Source organism: Dermochelys coriacea, chromosome 1 (genome assembly GCF_009764565.3).
Source record: "Dermochelys coriacea isolate rDerCor1 chromosome 1, rDerCor1.pri.v4, whole genome shotgun sequence".
Lineage (NCBI taxonomy): Eukaryota > Metazoa > Chordata > Testudines > Dermochelyidae > Dermochelys > Dermochelys coriacea.
This window is the reverse complement of record NC_050068.2, coordinates 130304934-130314610: the sequence shown is the minus strand read 5'-3', so window position 1 is coordinate 130314610 and position 9677 is coordinate 130304934. Positions and strand designations below refer to the sequence as shown.

Here is a 9677-nt window from a genome sequence, read left to right as displayed (position 1 = left end):
AGAATATCTTATTGCCCATATATAAAACCATGGTACGCCCATATCTTGAATACTGTGTACAGATGTGGTCCCCTCATCTCAAAAAAGATATACTGGCATTAGAAAAGGGCAACTAAAATGATTAGGGGGTTGGAACGGGTCCCATATGAGGAGAGATTAAAGAGGCTAGGACTTTTCAGCTTGGAAAAGAGGAGACTAAGGGGGGGATATGTTAGAGGTCTATAAAATCATGAATGGTGTGGAGAAAGTGAATAAGGAAAAGTTATTCACTTGTTCCCATAATATAAGAACTAGGGGCCACCAAATGAAATTAATGGGTAGCAGGTTTAAAACAAATAAAAGGAATTTCTTCTTACTCAGTGCACAGTCAACCTGTGGAACTCCTTGCCTGAGGAGGTTGTGACAGCTAGGACTATAACAGGGTTTAAAAGAGAACTGGATAAATGTTAAAGGTTAAGTCAATTAATGGCTATTAGCCAGGATGGGTAAGGAATGGTGTCCTTAGTCTCTGTTTGTCAGAGGGTGGAGATGGATGGCAAGAGAGAGATAAATAGGTCCCTACCTGTTAGGTTCACTCCCTCTGGGGCACCTGGCAATGGCCACTGTCAGTAGACAGGATACTGAGCTGGATGGACCTTTGGTCTGACCCAGTATGGCCATTCTTATGTTCTTATCCTCCCAGTTTGACAGTGAACCATTGATAACTACTCTTTGAGTATGGTCTTTCAACCAGTTTTATATTAATTCCTCTACACTATATTTCACTAGTTTGCTTATGAGAAATGTCATATTGGACAGTGTCAAAAGCCTTAGTGCACTCCAGATATATCGAGTCTACTACTTTCCCCCTATCTACTAGACTGCTAGTGGGTTACAAGTGACCTTTGCATTATTGGTCCATAGTGCAACACTTTATTATGGAGAAGATAACCCAAAAAATTAAATTTGTATCTCAAAATTACTGAGAATATGTCTGGATGAAGAAAGTAATACACACTGGAAAAAATAACTCCAACCATACATACAAAATGATTGACTCTAAGTTAGCTATTACCACTCAAGAAAGATGCTGAAGTTATCATGGATAGTTCTCTGAAAACATCCGATCACTGTGCAGTGGCAGTCAAAAAAGCAAATTGAATGTTAGGAATCACTAGGAAAGTGATAGATTATAAAACAGAAAATATCATAATGCTACTATGTAAATCTATGATATGCCCACACCTTGAATACAGAGTACAGTTCTGGTAGCCCCATCTCAAAATAGATATATCCAAATTGCAAAAGATGCAGAGAAGGGCTACACACATGATTAGAGGTATCAAATAGCTTAAACACAAGGAAAGATTTTAAAAGCTTGGGAATGTCCAGTTTAGAATAGAGATGACTAAGGGAGGATATGAGAGAGGTCTAAAAAATTATGAATGACATTGAGAAATTGAATATGGAAGTGTTATTTTTGCCTTCACATAACACAAGAACTTGCAGTTACCTGGTGATATTAATAGGCAGCAAGTTTTTTAAAAAGCCACACCACACAGTCTTGTTTCCAGGGAATGTTGTGAAGGCCAAAAGTATAAATGAGTTCAAAACAGAATTAGATAAATTCATGGACAATAGGTTCATCACTGGCTATTAGCCAAGATTTGTCAGAGAGGCAACTCTGTGCTCTGGGTGTCACTAAACCTCCAATTGTGAGAAACTGGGACTGGATGTCAGGGGATGGATCACTCAAAATTTCCATCATGTTCATTCCCTTTGAAGCATCAAACACTAGCTAATGTCTGAAACTGGATACTGGGCTAGATGGACCACTGGTCTGATGGACCAGTACGGCTTTCTTATGAATATTTTTGTACTTAACATTTAAATATTGGTTTGGCCATTTAAAGGCTCTCAAGGGAAGTTACTACCCATAGCTTCAGTGGTTGGTAGCATCACTTATTATTGAATTAATATGAGAAAACAAAACAACCCATTACTCAGCAGTTGGACTAGTCCAGTGGAGTTACCGATATAAAATGTAGTCTTTGCCGTCCTGAAGAACATTCATGACCTGCGCAGGTCATGAATAAACTCCACAAATCAGACCCTTTCTTCAAAAAAAAAAAAAAAAAAGTGGTGCTTCTAATATGCAAAAGGCTCTTCACACCATCTTCTTACCACTCCATCCTGTGCACCATTTATTCTCAGCCATGTATTTGAGTTTAAGATTCAGACACACTGTGCCACGTACATAACTGCCTCATGGAATAACTTAATATAATATCTGAAAAATCACTTAAATGACCTTCTGGTAATCTATACCAAAAATGTTAATTTTGAAATTGTCTTCCTCCCTCCCCCCCACCGCTGTTATCAGTTTACTAACTTTCCACAGAGTATTTTAGAAGAGCTCCTGAACTAGGGAACTATAATAAAAATTGATAATCTTTTGGACATTTCTAATGGAAAAGTCAAAATTGATTGACATTTTGAATTTTTTTCCCTGTACTTAGTAGATTATAATGAATGTGTACTTAATTCCAAGATATTATTCAATGGAAACATTGACACACTCTGTCAGTTAGCCCATTAAGGTGTCTGTGCAACAATAGGACAAAATTCACCCCTGTGCAGAGGGCACCACAAAGACTGCACACCATTTAAGCCCTACTTTTAGGACTTAAATGATGCAGAGGCCTTATACTAGCTCTCTGCATAAGGGAAAATTTGACTCAGTGATTATGCAAGACACTTCACTCCAATTGATAATGATGGCTATCAGTTAAGGGTTTCAGATACAGTACAGGACACCTACAATCAACCAAACTAAAGGGAAATGCATAATAGAAAAATTAAGTTATGAATCAATAATGTACAATATCCTCGAACTTTCGGTGACAGGCCATTTTATTTCTGCAAAGTACCAGTTATACCCACTTTCCTCTTCCTCCTTAAAATATTTGTAGATTGTCATGATTTCTCTACTTCCCCACCTTAGGTAAATATTAGGTCTGTCAAGCGATTAAAAACATTAACTGCAATTAATCGCACAATGTAATAAATTAATTACATTAATTAATCGTGCTGTTAATAACAGAACACCATTTATTTAAATATTTTGTACGTTTTCTACTTTTTCAAATATATTGATTTCAATTACAACACAGAATACAAAGTGTACAGTGCTCACTTTATATTTATTTTTATTACAAATATGTGCACTGTAAAAAACAAAAGAAACAGTATTTTTCAATTCACCTCATACAAGTACTGTAGTGCAGTCTCTTTATCATGAAAATTGAACTTACAAATGTAGAATTATGTACAAAAAAACCTGCATTCAAAAATAAAACAATGTAAAACTTTAGAGCCTAGAAGTCCAATCAGTCCTACTTCTTGTTCAGCCAATCGCTCAGACAAACAACTTTGTTTACATTTGCAGAAGATAATGCTGCCTGCTTGTTTATGTCACCTGAAAGCTAGGCGTTTGCATGACACTGTTGTAGCCAGCGTTGCAAGATATTGACATGCCAGATGCGCTAAAGATTCATATGTCCCTTGATGCTTCAGCCACCGTTCCAGAGAACATGCATCCATGCTGATGCGGGTTCTGCTCGATAATGATCCAAAGCAGTGCAGACCGACGCATATTCATTTTCATCATTTTAGTTATATGACACCAGCAGAAGGTTGATTTTCTTTTTTGGTGGTTTGGGTTCTGTAATTTCCGCATCAGAGTGTTGCTCTTTTAAGATTTCTGAAAGCATGCTCCACACCTCATCCCTCTCAGATTTTGGAAGGCACTTCAGATTCTTAAATCTTGGGTCAAGTGCTGTAGCTCTCTTTAAAAATTTCACATAGGTATTTTCTTTGCATTTTGTCAAATTTGCAGTGAAAGTTCTTAAAATGAACAACATGTGCTGGGACATCATCTGAGACTGCTATAACATGAAATATATGGCAGAATGTGGGTAAAACAGAGCAGGAGACATACAATTCTTCCTCAAGGAGTTCAGTCACAAATATAATTAACACATTATTTTTTAACTAGCGTCATCATGGAATCATGTCCTCTGGAATGATGATCAAAGCATGAAGAAGCATATGAATCTTTAGTGCATCTGGCATGTAAATATCTTGCGACACCAGCTAAAACAGTGCCATGTGAACACCTGTTCTCACTTTCAGGTGACATAATTAAGACATGTGCAGCATTATCTCCCATAAATGTAAACAAACTTGCTTCTCTTAGCGATTGGCTGAACAAGAAGTAGGATTGAATGGACTTGTAGGCTCTAAAGTTTTACATTGTTTTGGTTTTGAGTGCAGTTATGTAACAAAAAACCCTACATTTGTAAGTTGCACTTTCATAATAAAGAGATTGCACGACAGTACTTGTATGAGGTGAATTGAAAAAATACTACTTCTTTATCATTTTCACAGTGCAAATATTTGTAATAAAAATAATATAAAGTGAGCACTGTACACTTTGTATTCTGTGTTGTAATTGCAATCTATCTATTTGAAAATGTAAAAAAAAAATCCAAAAGTATTTAATAAATTTAAATCGGTATTCTATTGTTTAACAGTGCGATTAAGAGCTATTACATTTTTTTAATCATGATTTTTTTTTTTTAGTTCATCAGATGAATTAACCATGTTTAATTGACAGCCCTAGGCTTCAAGTCTATCGAGCTAGGCCGCCTACCTCTCATTTTTTTTCCTGCTCCTATCTGATTTCCAATTTTGTCTCTCTCATTCTGGCAATGCAGAGCCTAGATCTGAATGCAATGCTTTAGGTTCAATTGGCCTACAGCTAGAAAGAGACAATGACTATGATCATCCGGCTCTGTGAAAAAATGTCTTTGCATATGACACCCAAAATTTCATTGAGTTCTTTTGATGCTGTATTGCATTGTAAACTTGTATCTAATTTCATGTCTATTACGGCACTAGGTCTCTTTGATTTACTGCTTTCTATGATTCAGTTCTCCAAATTATTTCCTACCAGAACAGTATATAGGCCAGATCATCAGTCCTAATTCACAGGAAAAAAGGATGAATAATCATTTTGGAGCTTGTATTTTAACAAGTTGAACCTGATTGTGTTATTTTTTCCTTTTATCTAATATTTCAGCAGTCCTGGCCTCACTCTTGCTGGCAACTCCCAAGTGTGTCATCTGTGAGTTTCACTCGTCTTATATCTCCTCTTATTGAACATTTACTAAGATGTTAAATAAAATAGGATCAACACTGATCCTTCTGATACCCCACTAGTCATCTCTTCACATTTTAATACATTACCATAAATCCATAAACTTTTTTATGGTCCTTCAATTTATGTATTAGTATTTTAATCCAAGCCAATGTGAATTAATGTTGCAAGACACTGTATTTAATCTTTCACTAAAATCCCAAACCATATATATTACATCCACTGTATGTAGATTTACTATGCAGAGTTCATAATAAGTAGGTGTTCAGTGGATGACAGAATGTAAATGTATTCACTTCTGAGTAATATGTCTAATGGTTGTCAGTAAAAAAAGAATTTCAAATTAAGTCTTTCCCCACTGATTCTCTCTCTTTATATCCCTCTTCATTTTCCACTTGCCATCTTGAAACTTCTGTATAGTTCATGTCAGCTCTTTGTATAAATTTCTTTTCTTGAGAAATGGCAAAGGTATTGTGACCAAAACTACTCCTTTATTTAGGCCCCACATGCTTTTGTGATAATCTTTGTACAAAATATGCCTTCTGAGATATCATTTGAAAACAACTCACTTAATAATATCATAGTGAAATATATGTAGCAAAATTATATGTAAAGTTATGAATTCCCCTATATGAAGTTATTAGCACAGGTTCAAAATCAGACAGCCCTACCTATTACGTTATCTCTTTATCACTTAAGATGACAAAGGCACTAGCATCTTTGGGCCTCTTGGAGAGATCCTGACCGAGGAGAGGGTCAGTCACCATCTTGCTCAAAGTCTATGGGTGAGAAATGGCATCGTAAACAAGGTCTTGAACCAAAATTTGATAGATTAAGTTTAAGACTTTTAGGTGCATGTTTTCACTTTTATTTGTGGTAACCATTTATAACTTTTTCTCTTATTCTTGAATTCCCATGAAATCCTGTCTTCTTTTGTTAATTAACTTGTTTTATTTTTAATCTAAATCAGTCTAGTGCTGTGTTTAATCTGAACTGTTTGTTACCTTAAGTGGAGTAATCAAACTGTTGCATAGTGACTCTTCACAGGGGTAACAAACCTTACTATCAGAACTGTCCAGTAGAGGGCTGAACATTGCAGAACATGTTTTTAGGAAAATCTGGGACTAAAAAGTATGCTGGGAGCTTTCCCTCCCCCCTTTGTGGAAAGCACTGGCCCCTCCCTGCGGCTCCCAGCTGTTCCTCCTGCCTTTGCTTCTCCCAGCATGGGGCAGCTCGCAGGTTGCCAGCTCAGCTGTCTCATAGGTGTTACCCCAAAATGTGGACCCCAACCACCCCAATAATGACCTGTTTGTAACTGTAAACCAATTATCAATTTGGCCTGCTTCAAGGAGTAAAAGGAGGTGGCCTGCCCTAGAGTAATTGCCAGGGTTTTACCAGGAGTTTGTCTCTAACCCTCAGAGGACTCCACAGAGCAGACTAGTTTTCTTAACCCATGAGAAGACACAGATACAGCTTTCTGCTCAAAGGATTGACACTTAAACATAATTCTTCAAAAACAAAACAACATTTATTCAAAGAAAATAATCAGTTACAATACTCTTAATAATCAAGAAAGAATACACTATAATACAGAACACATAGCATAACACAATTGTATTGCAGTTAGGAATCATATACATAGGCTACACAGACCATATAGCAGATACATTGCATAATATGGCACACATTGATCTCCTTATACATGTATAAAACCTTAATACAATGCTATTAAATCTATTACAGTGTAACAGATTTCCATACATATGTATAAAGCAATATTACAATGTTATACCTTAACGAACGCTAAACAACATTCTGTAAGTGATGCTTATTCATTCATAGAATGGGTGAAGTACAAATCCATTCAAACGCAGGCATCCACTTTTATTTACAATCATACTCATGCATTCCTTATAATGAAGAAGGAATTATATACTTACTTTCCTTCTTTATAATCCCTCTGTACCATCTCAAGGGTCCTTCTGTTCTGTCAGCTACTGCTGCTTCTTGCTCTTCTCACTTTGCTCCTGCTTGCTCTCTTCCACTCATACACACACACCCAAGCCTGTCAGCTCTCTACCTTATATACAATTTTTGGCCTTCTCTGATTGGTTGCTTTCTCAATTCCAGTTATCAGCATGGATCTTCCCCGTGGGGTGATACCTGCTTAGCCAAACAGCTTTACTTGTCATTTTTGCTGAACCTAGTTGAGAAGCTCCTTCTCACTCCTCCCTTCAGACATTTTGGAGTTAGCTCAGCCCCGCCCTGCTGAACTTTATTTCATCCTAATCTTCTGTCTGCCATTGGTCAATTCAGTCCAAATCCTCCATTCTGATGTCTCTAATATAAAATTATTATAGTTGCTATTTTGGATTTCTATCTATCATTATTTCTTATCAAAGGCCTTAAATCTGAAACTAACTACATTTCTATGCATGTTTAAGCATGACGACACTGTCACCACCTTTGTTATGTTAATTGGGAGAGAGGATTTCTATGCTTTCTGCCCCATCTTTGGATGTTTACAGATGCCTGCCCTGACTGCTTTACATGGTACTGTTGATTTCCTTACACAGCAAAGAGTAGCTAAAAGCCTCTTCACAGGTTTCAGAGTAGCAGCCATGTTAGTCTGTATTCGCAAAAAGAAAAGGAGTACTTGTGGCACCTTAGCGACTAACAAATTTATTAGAGCATAAGCTTTCGTGAGCTACAGCTCACTTCATCGGATGCATCCGATGAAGTGAGCTGTAGCTCACGAAAGCTTATGCTCTAATAAATTTGTTAGTCTCTAAGGTGCCACCGGTACTCCTTTTCTTTAAAAGCCTCTTGTATCACAAGGAGGGAGCCCAGCTGCACCAAGTGACTGAGCATCCTGGGGGGGAGGAACATGACCCTGCATGCCCACCACCCCTCCGCGCCCCCTTGCATCACCGCTGACTGGAGGATAGCTAATGTAACACTTTTTTTACCGAAAGGGATCGATAATACGACAAAAATATCATAATGCCCCTATATAAATCCATGGAATGCCCACACCTTGATTCATGCACCGGGAACCTGGGCGGGCCGCCTGGCCCCCGCCCCAGGCCTTAAGCAAGAAGCGTAGTGGGGGGGGGGGAGACGCCCGGGTGCAGCGGCTCTTTGCCGCCCCGCAGCCCAGCTCACGGACCCTCCCCCTTGCTCAGGCCCCGGGGCTCCAGCGCCTGCTGGGCCCCGCACCTGCTACAGCTCGCGCAGAATCCCGGCCAGTCGCCCACGCCCTAGGCGCGTGAGGGAGGGGCGGGGGCGCGGAGGACTTTGCCAGCGACTCCTCTGGCGTAAATTGCGTGCCTCGTTCCAACGCGAGCACGCTGCACGTGCGCCCCGTGGGAGGGGGCACGACACGCGGGAGTTCCGTCTGTCCTCGCGCACCGACCCCCTGGTGAGGCGCGCGAGCCCGAGCCGGGTGGGACGGCGCAGAGCGGCGGATCGTGTGAATTCTGTCTCGCCTCTTGATGCGTCACACGCCTGCGACTCGAGCTCCAGATGTCCCAGCGGGCGGGAGGCGAGATCTCGCGAAGTTTCGGGGGCGTCGCTCGGGTCGTTGGCGCTGAGTTTGTGGAACAATAGGCGCGTCGGCGCGTGCCGGGAGAGGAGGTGCGTGGGTGCGAGAGCCTCTGACGTTACGAGCCAGCGCAGCGCGTGCCCGGGCAGCCCCGCCCCCTGCCTTTAACCCCGGGCCTCCGGGCAGATCCCGGCAGAGGCGGCGGCGCGTCCTGTCCTGGCCTGTCTCCGCGTGTGGGGGGGGCGGAGGGGTTCCCCCCAACGGACCCCCTCGGGGTGGGGGATCTCCCCGTCGCTGCTGTACCCCCGCCCCGTGCGTGTATTGCGCGGAGCCGGCTTTAGGGGAAATGGCGCCCCGGGCTCCCCGCCCTCCGTCGCCCCTGCACCGCCTCCTGCACCCACCTGGGGAAACTGACCTGGCCGCAGGGAGCTGCTGGCGTTGCTGCTCGCTCCCCTCTAGCGGCTGCTTGTCCGCACTCCCCTAGGGGGCGGGGGAGGGGGACGAGCGAGAACAGGGCTCCCTCCCTGCATCCCCGCTCACTTCCCCACCTGGCGGCCTAAGAGAAGGGCAGAGCGCAGCAGCGGCTCCTGATGCCCGCCTCACAGCCCAGATGGGGAAAGTGACCTAGATGCAACGGAGCGCTTGGTGTTGCTCCTCATTCTCCCCATCACAATCCGCGAGGGGAGCATGAAGAAAAGGAGGACTTGTGGCACCTTGGAGACTAACAAATTTATTTGAGCGTAAGCTTTCGTGAGCTACAGCTCACTTCATCGGATGCATCCGATGAAGTGAGCTGTAGCTTTTCTTTTTGCGGGTACAGACTAACACGGCTGCTACTCTGAAACCTGTCATTATGCCAGGGGAGCATGGAGGAACATGGTGGGGGAGCCATATCTGTGTGTCACTGCTCCCCTCCCCTCCCCCATGTTCCTC

The 9677-nt window shown here is 41.7% G+C and overlaps 1 protein-coding gene across 3 annotated transcripts in view; it reads left to right on the top strand.

Annotated features, from left to right (window-relative positions):
- The first annotated feature begins 8537 nt into the window (after positions 1–8537).
- Positions 8538–9677, top strand: part of PNPLA4 (patatin like phospholipase domain containing 4) — a 42322-nt gene continuing 41182 nt past the window's right edge. Inside the window, exon 1 of one of the 3 annotated variants that reach the window (XM_043499888.1) lies at positions 8538–8836. The gene's annotated coding sequence lies outside the window, so the exon portion shown is untranslated. The remainder of the gene's footprint in view (positions 8837–9677) is intronic. The other 2 variants (XM_043499922.1, XM_038381023.2) reach the window with 2 other exon arrangements.